This window comes from Benincasa hispida, chromosome 9 (genome assembly GCF_027475165.1).
Source record: "Benincasa hispida cultivar pf3 chromosome 9, pf3_genome.v1.1, whole genome shotgun sequence".
Classification (NCBI taxonomy): Eukaryota; Viridiplantae; Streptophyta; class Magnoliopsida; order Cucurbitales; family Cucurbitaceae; genus Benincasa; species Benincasa hispida.
The window spans coordinates 30,473,267-30,491,021 of record NC_143486.1 but is presented as its reverse complement, the minus strand read 5'-3'; the positions used below and the strand labels follow the sequence as shown (position 1 = coordinate 30,491,021).

The window sequence follows — 17,755 nt, the reverse complement described above, 5'->3', positions numbered from 1 at the left end:
CTTATTTTGTGCAAGAAAAATTCTTTGGCACAAGTTAAATTGCGATCCAAGGAATTAGGCATCGCGCGCATGGAAAGATGGCGACCGCAAAGTCATGCGATCGTATACGCTCGCGAGAAGTTGCTCAAGAAGGTGACCGCATAAAGACAGCGCATCAAGGTGAAAGTTTAATAAATCATGATGGGATGGAAAGCTGATGATGGTCGAATCCGAATTTAGTTGGCAAGCCGTTAATGACACATTGTAGCAAGTATATTCAACTTTTCGGTGACCATTAATCGGCACATCAGACAAAGATTTAATAACCTTCCATCATTGAAATCATTAGAAAGAAAAGCTTCTTCACCTTGAGCTCTATAAAAACCGAAGGCCACCACCATTAGAGGAATTTGCCATACAAAAGATAGATCATATACAAATAGATAGTCGTTAGTCTGTAGTTATTCATATACTTAGAAGGCGGAGGCGGGCGAAGAGAAGATAACGCCGAAAGATCATTCCAGGATAGCTAGAAAGACTGCCGAGAAGGGCTATAGAAGGAGAGAGGGCTGACACTTGCGAAAGCAAGGAAATTCTTTTGGGTAGAGTAGAGCAAAAAGACAATGTAAAAGCCACGGGAAGCAAGACATTGTTACCGGGCTTCTTATCCCAACTTCCCATTGTTGTTTTGTATTCTGCACTTCATTTATACAAAATGGAATTCTCATCTCAACATCTGTTCAAGCTCTCCACATTTTGCATGAGTAGCTAAATTTCCGAATGGGTTGAGAAGTACTTAGCGAGCATGACCTAAGATCTTCACTTTATGATATCATCTTGTCTTATGTATGCATCACTCACCCTTTAGAGATACTTGAGAGAGTAGTCTAAAGAAAGAATCTAGACTTGAGAGAGTCAGATTAGAATCTAAGCTTAAGAAAGTCAGATCATAACCGCATAAGCAAGAGATAAAAACTTAGACATAAGTTCTGTTTGCTATTACGCATCGCATACACCCTAGAAATATGATATGATAGTATGCGGACACCTTGTGTATGTGTGCATCATTCATCATCATATAGACAAGAATAGAGGCTTAGACACAACTCCTACTGACATCATCGTATACATCGCATGCGTCCTAGAAATAGGAACTATGGCATTTGCATTGAGAGATGACATGTTGTTGTGTGTAGCATGATCGCATAACTTGAACGCAATCTTAGGAAGTGTTAGCTAAATCTCTTCTCAACCCATTCACCGCATACTCATTGTAATTCTCGTTTTCATCAACTGTTTACTCGAATTCGTCGCATAGAAATATACTTAAACAACACACCAACCATCTTATTTATTTTTTCCACTGCAAAGGAATCAAATTTACTATCGCATAGTAACTCAGTAGTCCCTGTGTTCGACCCTAGACATACCAAGAAACTTAGTGAGATTTATACTTGGGTTTTACTAGGAAAACTTGCATGTGCAATGCATAAATCATCATCGCAATTATACACCATAATCGCATCACATTTACAACACATCAAGTTTTTGGCGCCATTTCCGGGGACTACGGCAATACATATTACGCTAACAGTAACTTTTTTATTTTCTTTGAACCTTCCGACCTCTGTGCACTACCATTCCTTTGGTAAGGGAAGAAGCGGGTGTCGTATGAGCGAAAGACACGTTCCTGAGCCCAACTATGACCTAGAGATTGAAAGAACGTTCCAAAGAAGACGAAGAAACAACCATCGACAACAACAAGAGAGAAATCCTAGAATGGCGGAACAACCGAAAGATAGAGCAGCAAACGCAAACAACATCATGACAAACCCCATTCTCCTGGCGAATGACTGCAATAAACCCATCTGGGACTATGCGTCGCGCAACCTCTATGATTTCTCCCCAGGAATCTGGAGGCCAGCTCTGGACGGATCGAGGTTTGAGATGAAGCCGGTTATGTTGCAGATGATTCAGACGGCCGGACAGTTTGGTGGAAGGCGTGGCAAGGATTCGCACGCTCATCTTCAGAGTTTCATCGAAATCTGCAATACTTTTGTGTTCCCAAACATCTCAGCTGAAGAAGTTCAACTAACGTTGTTCTCATTTTCACTGTGCGACCAAGCAAGGAAATGGGCCTATTCTCTCGAACCAGGGGAGATAACCTCGTGGGAACAAGTAGTAGAGAAGTTCATGAAGAAATACTTCCCCTTACTGAGAACGCAAGAAGGAGGAAGTTGATTACAAATTTTGAATAAGAAATTGACGAATCGCTCAATGATGCCTGGGCGAGGTTTAAGAGACTAGTGCGAGATTGTCTGCATAATGGCTTACCTAACTATCTCCAGATGAAGATCTTTTATCATGGTTTGAACCCTATATCGCAGACAGCTGCCAATGCGGCAGCAGCTGGAGGTCTGCTTGACAAAACGTATGATAAGGCTAAAAATATCCTTGATCGCATTTCAAAGAATCATAAAGATTGGTGCAAAAGTGATCAACGATTAAAAATTCGAGAAGGTGACACAAACAATGGGGCCATCGCATCCCTGAAAAACAAAATGAATGCGATGATGAATCTGATACAAGGCATCGTAATCAATAGCCTGGGAACGCAAAGAGGGCAGGCCAACGCAATTGATTAGACGAGCACAAGTTGTGCCTCTTGTGGAGAAGCACATCCAGTGGAGGAATGTCCAAGGAACCCGCAATCTATATGCTTCATAAAGAAAAATCCTTTCTCTAACATTTACAACCCCGGGTGGAGAAACCACCCCAATTTTGCGTGGAAAAATAATCAACAAAGTTATCAACCCATGGCGCAAAAAAAAGAGCAGCCAGGATTTTTCTCGCAAGCCCCCAATCTTTTTCCTTGGAGATCTTATTAAAGCAGTACATAGAAAAGAAAAAGACGATGCTCTAGAATAAGGCAACTTCAATCCGCAATCTAAAAATCCAAATAGGACAGATTGCGGGTGAACTGAAAAATAGACTGCAAGGGGCGTAGCCGAGTTCAATTGAGCTCTCTTGCAACCCGAGGAATACAGGAAAGAAGAAATGCCAAGTTGTGACTTTGCGAAGTGGAAAGACAATTGCGGAAGAGAAGACGGAGCCAAGTAAGACTGCTCCAATTGCGATGGAATCCAAGACCCCGATGCATATAGGATCCAACAGCCGATGCATATGGGATCGGGCTGCCAACAACCGATGCATATGGGATCCGTTTCATTTTCTCAACTTCTTGAGGTGTCTTAGGACATTATTCCTTAGACAATATAACTCCATGCCTGAAAGAGAGTAAACCTCCCTTGGTGTTCTGCATAAAAAATTTGACAAGCATCTCGTCAATGTACGAGACTTGAGATAGGGCTAGCGTTCTGTTCATTCGATCTCTAAAGATCTAAATGCCCAGAGAAAACTGCACCTCTCCCAAAGAGTTAGTTTTCTCATTTCCCCTTTTCTTCTTCTTCCACTTTTTGGGGCCAGAAGAAGAAGGCACAGACTTAGTTCCAGAGGACGATCCTCTATAGAACTTTTTAGAGGATGAAGCAACATTTTCCTCTCCCTTTTGTTCCTTTTTTTTCATCAAGGACTAAAAATTCTATAGCTCATTGAGCAAAGTGATCAGGTTATAGTCAATCCTAATCATAACAACATTGAATTTCAGGAAACTTTCAGGTAAAGATTCCAGTATAAAGCTAACCTGATTGGCTTCATCAATGACCGACCCATTAATCTCCACCACATTGAAGTGGACCATCATGTTGAGAATATGTTCTCTAATAGATGCCCCTTCTTGCATACGGGCATTGAAGATATTTTTAAGAGTGTCATGTCGGAGCTATACAGACGGTTGTCCGAACATTTCCCGCAGGGACTCTATGATCTCACGGGCAGTAAGCATGGGCTCATGCTTCTTGCCTTAGACTTCAAAAAGGCTTGCCAAGATATACATTCAGGCCTTTTCATTTGCCCTTATCCAGCACTCGTATGCCCTCTCGAACGTTTCGAATGGTATTTTAAGTAAGAATATGAAGACATTCCTCCATTAGGACAAATCTCAGGTCGTTAATGATAAGTATTATATTGATTGTGTTTTTCCATGTTGTATAGTTTTCGCCAGTAAGTTTGTCGTCGCCGAGCAAGTTTAATGTCACATAAGTCATAAGGAAATTTGCTGAAACCATATAATTTGTTTATATTAGTACTCTATGCATTAACCCATTTGGAAAAAACTAATCAAATTTAGCAAAATAATCCAATGTACCCTAAGTGACATCTATTTTGCAATGATATTTCAGTGAGATGACACAAAAGCCACTGTAAGGTGATCAGGTGCCCCTGCACTAAAATGAGACATTCTCAACCAATATACAGAACAATCCTTGTTACTGTAACTATCAGTCACCATTATTTGGTCCAGAAATTGTTAAACTCGCTTAATATTTTCTTATAAGTGTACCCCTCATTTTAGATTATGGAGTTCCACCCAATGAGCCAACCATAGGAAAAAATCGATTAGGACAAAAACAAAAGCAACCCTATCCATTTTTTGAGTTTGTGTAAATAGTCATGCAAATCATCCATAGGGGACACAAGCAAAGGTGCTTCGAGGTTGAGCATTAAATTTACTACAAACTAATGAGGGAGACCGTGGGATGTATTGACACACGTCCCACTCCAACTTACTATAAACACTCTCTCCATTCATCTTGGTATTGATCTATAAAAACATCATCCGTAGGAGGATACAAATAAAGATGCCTCGAGACATAGTATAGATTTCACGGTGTGAGCTTTTAAGGAGTAACGTGAAAAGGAAAAGTGAAGTATCATATACCCCATTTTCCTTCCACTGAGCATATTACCTAGGGTTCTTTAACTTAAGAAAATCTGCTACTGATTTTAATTAAGTGATTATTTAAATTTGCCCAAAAGTGACACTTACTTTGGATAGTTAAACAATTTTTGTTAATATTCATTAAACACTTTAATAAACTTTAATCAACAATTGCATGTATGTAGCAAATCTATCTAATTCACCTTTCCAAGTAAGTTTTCAAGTAAGGGTGTTACATTTTCGTCAACTTAAATGCCCCAACCTAGATAAAGCTAGCCTTAGACAAAAGGTCCCTTGTAGATATATTTGCTACAAAATTTAATTTTTTAGTTAAAACCAATTTAATCCTATTAAATTGATTAAAAGATTAAACTTTAATTTCTAATCTTATTAGAAATGTGATTTTAGGTCTATGTGAGTCATATTTTAAAACTATTCTAAAAAATGATTTTAACCTAGGGTTTGCATGCAATTCTGAATTATTGATTTTAATTTCTAATTTCATTTAGTTGTAATTTTTATAAAAGAAATGAAACAAATTAAAATCATACTATTGCATTCATCGACACACTTAGGAAAAATATAACATTTATAACATTACCTAAAGTAGTGTCATACTTCATGCAATTCCATTTTATTACTAAACTTATATAACACTTATATGATAAAGCAATGAAATAATTAATAACATACAACCATTCATACATTCAAACTATATATTATAACTCTTATAATATAAATGATGCATGGAAATGTTATTAATGCATCCATGCATATATTATAACATTTATATTATATGATGCATGAACATGCTATAAAAAATAAAATCATGCAACTATATATTATAACATTTATAATATAAATGATGTATGAATTATGTGTAACCTATGGTGGGATTTTTACTATATGACATATATTATGACACATAATAATAAATAAGAATCATACATAATTTAAAAAAATAATTATGGGATAGGGATTGGACACCTAAACAATTAATTAAATTAATATAACATTTATATTAATTTATTTAGTTAGAAAAAATGTAATTATTAATAAATAATTGTCAATCAGTTCGAAACAAGTGAACCGGGCCTTGAACCACTCGAACCGAATCACCCAGCACCCAAATCGGACCCAAAATGCTCGAACTAGCCGAATCGGACGTGAACCAATCGAACCACGAACCAAACTAGACGAGAACCGATTTGTTCTTTCCGTCTCAGAGCGTTGCAACACTAGGGTACAACATTGCAATATTGCGGTACAATCAATATTGTACGGTCGTGATCTTCTTCATTTTCCCTCCAATTTGGGCCTTATTTTCTCCAGAAACTCACTGGGAACAGTACTAGCGACTCAAAAACCGTAAATTACAAACTCGATTGAAAAAGTTATGCCCAAAACACAGGCCTTTACAAACCAATTTGTAAATTGAAAGTAATAAATATAAATGGCCAATCCCGAAAACATCCAATAATTACAAAATATCATTCAACAAAATATTCATCTCATGAAATATTTTTACAGAATGAACACCCACCATTATTGTAAATCAATTCTTGAAAATAAGAAAAATTAGGACTAAAACTACGCTCTGATGCCATTTGAAGGAACCTGTGAAGGCCCTGAGTGGAAACATGGATCGTCCAAATGTTTAATGTTTCACATAATGCAAAATTATAGAACGAAAAATTATGTAAAAACTAAATTTACAACATGCCTTCATAAATGAAAAAGGGCGAAAAATTATGTAAAAACTAAATTTACAACATGCCTTCATAAATGAAAAAGAGATAAATAGGGTTTAGAACCTCATGTATTCTCTTTTGGGATGAAAATCACTAAGGAGTGTGTGGGCTCTTAGAATTTTGGGAGAGGGAGTGAGTTTGAGAGATCTACGAGAAGGAGAAAGACTGGGAGAATTTTTGTAGAGAAGTTCACCTTTTTGTTTTTAAGTCTTCTATGAAGAAGATGAATATAGATCACGTAAAAAAAACTCCCCCGTAACCTCCCCGCTCATCACGATTATCAGAGAGAATTAAGGAGAGGGAAGTTATTTCCCTCCCTTTAATTTAAAATAAAAATAAACTTTAATTTAAATAAATATATATAATAACATATATATATATATATATATATATGTTATATCTGTTGAAGTTGATACCCTAAATCTTTTAGGGTCCTATAGTTTGTAATTATATTGTACAAACATTTTATTTATGTAATAAAATCTATGATGTTCAATTTCAAAATTAGTTGCATTAACCACAAACCAATAAACTAACATCCAAGGTTATCTTGTAGCTTAAACATGTATGTAGGACATACAGGTGGATCATGTTTAAGTAATAACCTAAATGGTTTGTAGTAGATGGATAAGGTTGGATACCTTATCCTGGTGACACTACGAGTATGGCCCGCTTTATAGATGTTACAATTGTTGTAAAGTGCTACAAATAATTTGATCCTGATCATTTATGTGGAGACATGTAAGCGAAAATATTCTATACAGAGGAGTTTGTATAAGACAGGACTACGAAATGTTTAGTCTCATTATTTAAAGTCGTTCGTAATAGAGACTTACATTTCACTAGGATTACCATAGATAACATGACTTGAATCTTGATAAGTTGTGAACTCCTGTCTATGAAGACGGTCCTTTGATTTGTATGGATGAGAGTGGCCAGATTGCTGACTCAACATGCCTATCATTTTAGAGATTCGTTTGATTGGGGAGCTGGAAACACAACTACACGAGAAAAAATTCACTCCTTCCCCAATGTCAAGGCAAGTAGATAAATTGCTCCCTTAAGGGTTGATTCCAGGGCTTGAACAATGTGGCACCACCGAGAGAGGTTTGATCATAGTTGGACTATGATTTATTGTTCATTAGAGGTCATTATACTGTTGATTGGTTATATCCAATGGACACAGAAATATATTTGTAGTGCGAAGAGTGCAGTTGTCGGTCTTTAGTGTCTGACAATTAACAGATGGTGAATAATTTAATTAAAGAGTTTAATTAATTATTCACCTACTATTGAAGCTTCAAGTTAAAGGTCCATGAGATTCCCTCTATAGCTCAACGGGAATTAATGAGAAACAATTTTTGGATTAATTTGAATTATTGAAATCAATTAAGAGAATTAATTATATGTGATATAATTAAGTTACTTTTTAATTATATATGATATAATTGCTAAATGTATTTGGTACATTATAATATAAAGTATTTGTGAAAGGAAATAAATATTTGAATATGATTCAAATATTAATTATATAAATTGTATTCATTTAATTAAATTTAATACAAATCAGATTTATATTAAATGTCATTAGTGAGAGAATGGAAACTATAGGTTATATTGTATATGATACAATATAGAAACTATAGGTTATATGTTATTTTTGATATAACATATAGTCTAATGTATATATTATATGATAAGGTAGTTATCATATAAAATTATATATTAAATAATTTATTTAATTAATTATTTAATTTATTTGAAAATCAATTTTTTGGAACTCTCTCCCCATCTATTTCTCTCCAGGACGTGTTAGTGGGAGGAGGTTACCATCTTCTCCCTTTTGGTTTTTACGGAGGCCAATAGACTGTAAGGGGAAGAAAGAATAGTTCTGGGGTTTTTTAGCCTTCCAATCATCTCCTCTCCCTTCTACTCTTTTTTTCCCTCACCAAAATCGTCAGAGTGCATAACTCCTGGGTTCTCAGCCTAAGAATACAGAGGAAATTTCATGGTGGTATTTTTCAGTTCGAGGAATTCAATTTAAGAATCGTTCTTCAAAGGTAAGGGTTCTAAATCCTATTTTAATTCCTATTTTATTGTTATTATTATTAGCATGTTGTATTGTTTATGTGGAATGCATAATTTTTTGTTCTATATGTTGTAAAATCTCGTTCTGTAAAATTTTGGGAATTGAGACGATCCACTTTCGCTCAAGGACCCTTAATTGAATCCTTCAATATCATATATAACACATAACCTATACTTTTATATTGTATTAAATACAATATAATCTATAGTTTTAATTCTCTCATTAATACATGGTATTTAATATAAATCTCATTTTTATTAGATTTAATTATATGAATCCAATTCACATAAATAATATTTGAGTCATGCCAACATGAGCGTAGCTAAACTGGCATAGTGCTTATACTATCTACTTCAAAGTCAGAAGTTTGATTCCCCCACCCCATTGAGCAATTCAAATTGCACTCTTCGCACTACATATATATTTTTGTGCCATTGTAGTTACATCTAACCCCTTATGTACCACTTATTTCTCTAATGAACAATAAGTCATAATCCAACTATAATCAAAACCTCTCTCGGGCCAGGAGAGGATAGTCATTCCTCTAATGAACAATAAGTCATAGTCCAACTATAATCAAAACCTCAAAACCTCTCTCGGGCCAGGAGAGGGTAGTCATTTTGTGGTCTGTAGTATTTGTAGTGTCACCAGGATAAAGTATCCAGGCTTATCCATCTACTACAGACCATTTAGATTATCACTTTAACATGATCCACTTGCATGTATTACATGCTTAAGCTAAAGATAACATTGGATGTTGGTTTATTGGTTTATGGGTTTAATGCTACTAAACGTCAAATAAAACATCTCATATTTTATTAAATAAATAAAATGTTTGTACAATACAATTACAAAATACATGACTCTACGAGATTTAGGGCATCAACTCCAACATTTTCTTGATGTGAGGAACATGGAGTATATATTAGAGAAAAATGCAACTTTGTCGAAGCACTAGACTATTGACTGAATGCACACTGATTGTTTGATTTCTGTAAGAGCTTTTCACAATAATACGGCCAACCCTTTTTGAAAGACAAAGAACCTTTTAAATATGAGCAATGGAAACACATCGGACAACCTAACTTCCATAGCAACTAGGTCCCAAAAAGTAAAAAATATCGATAGAATAAAATAGCAAAGGAAACCATTGATAAGGAAAGAATCTAGCAGGATCAGCATTACCAAAGGCATTCCTCTTTCTGAAACCAACAATACAGATATTGCCAACCACACAAAAACTAACAAAAAAATTTATTATTTATATTGGATTCACATTAATGGTCTTTTTTATGTTTCATAATTTTTCTTACAATATAATGAAAATGTTGATTCACTCCTCAGACCGATGTCAAACATATGAAAATATGAGGCTTGGAATGGCTACGTGCATGTAGGCCAAATATTGAATTGATAATTTTATCAACTCAATCCACTCAAGTTTGTGAGGTGATTTAACACCCCTCAAAGTCACATGACAAAATGACATGTTTTTAAGTATGAATTTGAGACTTAGAATGACCATGTGCATAAGGGTCCCTTTCGTTTTGAACCATCAACTATGTCAAGTCATTTTATATTAGTTAATTAATGGTCCACTTTAATTCAAGGATCATTTAAAATTATTTTTCAAACTTCAGAAGCTAAAATGTCTCTTTGAAACTCTAGAGACCATTTATACCTTTTTATCTATTTTTTTAAAAACAATATATATGTATGTGTGCACGCGCACGCTGTATCAACTGATGATTGAGATCATAATGGTACTAAAATCAAGCCTCATGAAATAAATTTCATAATGTTATAATATTATTTTTGAAGTTTAGCCTTGATTTTCTATTAAATACTTTTTTATAGCCTACAGTGTTAATATCTATTAATTAATTTAAAAGAATAAAAATAATTATAATTAATTAAATTTCACTATTTTTTCATCACTGTCAACATTAGTTAAAAATTTTCAATTTATAATTATGTTAAATTAAATAATAGAGATTGATACCAAAGACTAAAATAAGGGTCTATTTGGATGGACTTTCTAAATGTTTATAAACTTTTTTTTTTAACACTTAGAAAAACTTATTTAAACACTTAGAAAATCAATCAAAACACACCCTAAGTATTTAGAAAAAAAAATAAAAGTTAAAAATGTAAATCTCAAAACTTATGAACCAAAATTGAAATAGAACTACTAAAAAGTATAATTGTAACACTTTGGAACATATAGATTAAAGGTTATCAAACTCGAAATTGAAAAACTAAAAGTATAGATCTTGTTTGGTAACCATTTCAATTTTTGTTTTTTGTTTTTTAAAATTAAACCTATTTTTTATCTATTTCTTACAGTAATTTGCATTTTTCTTAAATACAATAGTTGAATTCTTAGCTAAATTCTAAAAACAAAAATAAAATTTTAAATCTACCCTTTTTAAATTTTTAAAAATTAAAAACTAAATAGTGACTAAACTAAATATGAAATCAAAACTAGACTAAAATAAATAGATTTTATAGGACACATTTTAAGCGTCGCTTTAATTCGTCTCCCACCCCCATTCACTTCATATATATATATATATATCACTTTTTCATGGTCTCTTAGCGTAAAAGCTTCGACGGATTTTATTTCTTTCTAAAAAATATTTTATTCAAAGTATCTTATCTTTTGCAATATTTCAAAAAATACCATACTTTTATTACTCAATTTATATATTTAAATCTCCATAGTTTATTAAGTTATTGCAAAAATATCCATTTATCTCTCTAAATTTTGTTGGTTTAATTAAAATCTAAATTTTTATAAGTGTATAAATAATTTATTAGATTTTTTTTAAAAAATAAATAGATATAATTACATTAATTTAAAATTTAAATCGAAATAATTATTAGTTTGAGAATTCAAATTAGCAAAAAAAAAAAAAAAAAAAAAGTAATGTAATTAAATAAAATAAGAACTAATTGAACTTTTCTCTTATGAGACATTTTGTTGGAATATATTTTAAACATTTTATTAGTAAGTTGGATATTTTACTTAATTGGTATACTATCTTATAAATATATTATTATATGCATGAGGTCAAAATTTTCAATAAAATGGTTCAACATTTAGGATATGAAGAGGAAAAAACGACTTGGGAATTAAGATATAACCATTCAAATTTTATGGTAGTAATTAAGATAAAAATGCTTGCACATTTTTTGTAAAAAAAATTATGTGAAATACTAAATTTTTAGTTACTATATTACTAGTGTTCACTAAAACTGATAAAATCGAATCGAATCGAATGACAAATCAAATCAAATTAAATTGAAAATTTAATTTTTATTAAAGTGTCGGTTAGATTCAGTTTAGAATTATAAGAAAATCGATTTTTTTTTTTGCTCAATTCGATTTTGAATTTGAAAAAACAGATCTACACGCACACAAACATAATTGAACAAAACCATTTTAATTAGTAAATCCAACAGCTTATATATTATATATTTTTTAATTTTATATACAATATAAAATCGAACCAACCAAACCGTTTATATTAGTTAAGTTAAAGATTGAACTGAAACGAATCGTTTATACATTATAAATAAAACCTAAACTAAAAATTGAACCGAACTTAATATTTGTGGTTTGGTTCAATTTGGTTTATATTCAAAATTAAAGGTATGTTTGGTAGACAATCCGAAAACATAATTTTGAAAACAAATCATTCAAAGAAAACATAATTGTTTTTTGTATTATTAAATATGTGTTTGGTAGCAAACTAAAAAGTTAAATTCTAATTTAAACATTTTTTTATAATGTGTTTGAAAATATATGTAGTTAGGAATATAAACTATTACTAATCAATTTATAAATTAATTTTATGTTAAAATTTTTGTATAATTATAATTATGTAATATCATATAATGTATGATATATAATATATAATGTATTACATATTTCAATTAAACACAAAAGTTGAGTCCATAACATGAAATACTATATTTGTTATTGTTTTAATCCTTATTAATATAATTCTGCATTAAAAAATTGAACCCAAAATCTGGATACATTGAAAACATACAAAAGTTGTTTTCAAAATTTTTACTGTTTTGATCACGAAGTTCGAAAACGGTTTTTGAAAATAGAATCCAAACTACCAATCAAGTGCATATTTGATTAATACAATAAATTTTAAAATATAAAATAGAATTTGAAGTGTCTACCAAATAGATCCTGAAATTTTTGTTTCAATCTGATTTGACCAAACCGTATCATGAAAAACTACTCCATATTTAATTGTAGAATCATGTGATCTATCTCAGGTGTTATTAGTCAATTGCAGTATTAAAATAATAATACTCCTTTGTTGATGGGATAAGAAGTTTCGATTAGGCTAAAGTGAGCTTAGTTCAATGATATTGATATATATTCTGATCTAAGAGGTCGGAATTTCAATCCCCTCCCTTCCTCCGTAATTATTGTACTGAAAAAGTTTTGATTATTATAAATATTCTTTTTTTCCTTGTTCTTTAAAATTTAAAACAAATAATAAATTTAGTGGTGGACAGATGTAAGAAAGTATCATTGGTACTAAAATAACTACAATAGTATATGATTAAAAAAAATATCTATCGTTTTATTTAGACCTCATTTGATAACTTTTTTTCTAATTTTTTTTTTTAAAATTAAGTCTATAAACACTCATTCCAACTCTAAACTTCTTGTTTTATTATCTATTTTATACTAATGGTTAAAAAAACCTAGCTAAAATTTGAAAACTAAAAAAAAAAAATTAATTTTTAAAAACTTATTTTTGTTTTTGAAATTTGGTTAAAAATTCAATTCTTTACCTAGAAAAAATGCAAATCATGAGAAGAAATTATGAGAAATTAGACTTAATTTTTAAGAACAGAAAATAAAAAACGAAATGGTTATCTAACTTCTTAGGGTGTGTTTGGGAGTGATTGTTGGAGTAGTGATTTTATAAAAAGAGATTTTGGAACAATTAATTTTGTAAAATTGATTTTTAGACAATCAAATTTATGTTTGGTTCCAAATTTTTTTAAGTGGTTTTCAAATATATAAAAGTGATTTTGAATTATTATATTTGGTTCTAAAAGTGATTTTAAATTATCAAATTATCAAAAAAGGTATTTTATAATAAATATTTAATTTTATTAATTTATTTTTCATTTATTTTATTGTTAAATTATTATATACATGATTGATATGTGAGGTAAGAAAAATACACATAATAAAAATAAAAGAAAATTCAGAACATATATCTCATCCAATTTAGAATGTTTGTATCATTATAAAAATACTTAAACTAGATATTATCTATTAAAATACAAATTGTATAATAAAAAACATTAACGAGATATATGGTTAAATATTTCTTTCTTACCTCTTGGTTGACTCCCACGACAAAAAGATAAAAGATGATATCTTTCGCCTTTATAAGGGCTTAGATATCCTTTTATTTGTGGATATCTAGCATCAACAAGACAATATTTATTTGCAAAATGCATAGTAATTTTTTAAAAAATTATAAACTATGCAAAGTTTAATATTAAAATTTTCAAAGCAAACCTTTTAGGTGGATGAGGAAAATTTTGAGGTCTTCTTAAAGCTTCCATGAAGATACGTGAGTTTCCAACCAGTCCAAGTAAAAGTAAAGCACATATTAAAATCACATACGATCATAATATTTTGAGTAGTAATACATTTTCTACCAATAAATGAGTTTTTTTTTAATCTTTAGGAGGAACAACTGATATATGGGTTCCATCAATTGCTCCTATGCAATTTTTAAAGTATAGCCAATATTGACCATCACTTCTAATTTTATTTGGAGTTGCTCTAAATTATGGATCACTTGGCTTAATGATGTCCACTGCTAAACGATAAACAACATTTAATACCAAACTAAACCATCTAGAAACAGTTTCGCCTGAGTGTTGAAACCTTTCTTGAATCATTCTATTGGTTAATCCATGCCCTAATGTGATAAGGAACATGGTTAAAACTTATTCTGTTGGCACATCCGAACTACTTTTGAGGCCATAATTTTGATTAAGTATCATCAAAACTAAGTAAACACATGTTTTTCCATCCTAAATTGTTAATGACACCAATGCCCATTTAAAACCTCTTGAACAAATTTGAAACCTGTGTGAAACGAAGTCCTACATGATTTTTTGTCAACATATTTTTCAAAATGACTCACAACCATTGTACATCCAATTTCAATTAAATAGTCAAATTATGCATCGTTACGATCAAGAGCTATTAGTATCATCATTATCAATCATATCAGACGACATTTCTGTTAACAAAAAAAACACACAATTAACCATAAATGTTTTTTATTCATATTAGACGATATTTCTAAACCATAAGCAATTTCAATAGTTCAAGAAAACAAAACAATAAATGAAAATTAAAGTCTTGATCTAAGAAAGATTAGAAATTCACACCTAAAAGACCCAAACACTAAAAAGTACAAATGTAAATTTTTTTTTTCTTTTTTTGCTTAAGTCATTCAATTTTTATCTCAGGCTTCTTTATAACAACAAACATTTTTCAACTTTCTCTTTTAGTAAAAACTTCAATCACCTTCATATACAATTCGTCACCTTCTACAATCCTAAGCAATCTCGTTAAAGTATCCATTACTTCAAGAATATTGCAACTCGGCAAATCTCTTCTTCTGTACTCGATAACATCACATAGACGATCTAACTTGTTTGACATCTTAGAAGACCCAACTCCTTAACCAATTTTTTTCCTCCTTTTCTCTCTCCCTTGAGTATAAGTTTCACTTGTATGAACATCATTAGTTGTACTTTCAACATTTTCATTCTCATTGACCTCCGTCTTTCCTATTTTATTATCTATAAAATCTCCAACTCTATCACTTATAGAATTAGATTAAAGAAACCTTGAGATGGGGCCCTTCTTCAGTTACTGTAGGATCTTTGAAAAGAATATCTAACTGTTCTACATTTTGTAAGCCTTTTGCGCGATATTTAGCTGCCTCAGGAATGACCTATAAACCAATAATAGTATGGTCACCACATTATTCTCTCTAACATTAACTTGTTAAATTGAAAATTATAATTTATAGAAAAAGTCAAAGATCATCTTTATTTGTTTATTCCACCATTCAATAAGTGCATCAATAGTTTGTTTCAAATGATCCCATCCTAATCCTTTTACAACTCCCACTAGTTTGTTCCAAATTTGCCAATCTTTCTTCAGCTAAGTCCACTTGTTCTTCATTCGTCTGTAGTCATAATTTCTTTTAGTCTTTTCATTAAAGTTCTTTACCACATTTCTCCATCTAATTTTATTAGAATGACAGTTAGGTATGTTCCCATTTAAAGTTTCACCAACACACACTTGTATGAATGTATTAAGAGTAGTATCGTCTCAAATAGCCTTTTCATGCTTATCTTTTTCATCATCAGGAGTTATATCCATAGACATTCTAGAAGTAAAATGGAGTAAATTCATTTTTCAAACAAAACTTTGACAGTAAGCAACTTCAAGAGAACCAAATATAAAAGAAAAAACCAAAAAAAAAAAACATTTTCCTATATTAGCAACAAAATGCAATATGAAATAAACTTAAAATAATGTGAAAAATAAATGGAGGTAGCCAAAGCAATGACACAAAATTAAACTTAAGAATCAAGCCACATTATACACTAGTTGGTGTGGTTTCCCATATCACACATGATATATTCAAAAGAAAGGACTTGGAAAGTGCTCATAACTTCTAATTTATCTAAATATATGAATTAATCAAAGCTTTATCAGCTTTGAAATCTTATTGTAAAACAAACAATGCTGATTGGGTACTATTTTTCTTGGTATTTTTTTAATTTGATATTATATATTTACAGGATATTAAAATTATTGTTTCTTGGATGGACTACATTTATCAACTCATTATCTTCCCAATATCTACGTTTGTAATATGATTGGAATCCTTGTGTTTAACTACATTCTTTTGTCTTTACCTTATAATGCCATATTTTCAATTTGTTGGGAATGCGATCAAAGTCCCACATTGATTAGATAAAAGGAGAATCATGGGTATATAAGTAATGATAACTATTTTCATTAGTATGAGACCTTTTGGGATGAAACAAAAAACAAATTCAAGAGATTTTAGTCCTACCATTGTGTAGATAGTTCAAGAGGCATTTTATCAACAAATTTAAAGAATTATTACTCTATGGTTCAAAATTCAAATAGCCATTAATGAAATATCTTTTAACCTATTATTTCTAGGCTAAAGTTTTTGTTTCTAGTTATCTAGCATTTCTATTGTTGGCTGCTGGACATAATTTATTGACTTGTCAATTTTTTAGTGATGTAAAATAGATCTTTCATTTGTGAAATTTGAATCTCAATTCCTAACTATTTTCTTATTGAAATATCAAAATATGTATTAAGGCAATTATTGAAATTTGTTTGCACGAGGTTTCTGGAGAAACGTATTTCGTGGACTTGAACTTAAGTTGTTGTTGTTGTTGATGTTGGAGTTGATTTGATGCGATGTGGTTCGATCTCTAATATTTGATCCTCTGATTCTCTCTCAATTTGGTGAATATGCTTGACTTGGAGAAGGAAAGCACAGCTTCAGGAGTCTTGGAAGCTTGAATTAGAAGTCTTGGAAGAGTATTTGTGTCTTCAGAGGTCTTCTGCCTTATAGAAGTACAGCTTCAGGAGTCTTAAAAGCTTGAAGTAGAAGTATTTGAAGAGTATTTGTGTCTTCAAAGGTCTTCTGCCTTATAGGAGTGCAGCTTCAGGAGTCTTGGAAGCTTGAAGTAGAAGTCTTGGAAAAGTATTTGTGTCTTCAAAGGTCTTCTGTCTTAGGAGTGCAGCTTCAGGAGTCTTGGAAGCTTGAAGTAGAAGTCTTGGAAGAGTATTTGTGCCTTCAAAGGTCTTCTGCCTTATAGGAGTGCAGCTTCAGGTCTTGTAGCTTAAAGTAGAAGTCTTGGAAGAGTATTTGTGTCTTCAAAGGTCTTCTGCAGTGCAGCTTCTAGAAGTCTTGGAAGAGTATTTGTGTCGTGCAGTTTCAGGAGTCTTGGAAACTTTGTGGAGTC

General features: G+C 31.5%; 2 pseudogenes; both read right to left on the bottom strand.

Annotated features, from left to right (window-relative positions):
• Nucleotides 1–14,389: 14,389 nt before the first annotated feature.
• On the bottom strand, nt 14,390–14,889 carry LOC150033734 (uncharacterized; annotated as a pseudogene).
• Nucleotides 14,890–15,131: 242 nt separating this feature from the next.
• LOC150033733 (L10-interacting MYB domain-containing protein-like) lies at nt 15,132–16,127 on the bottom strand (annotated as a pseudogene).
• Nucleotides 16,128–17,755: the final 1,628 nt, after the last annotated feature.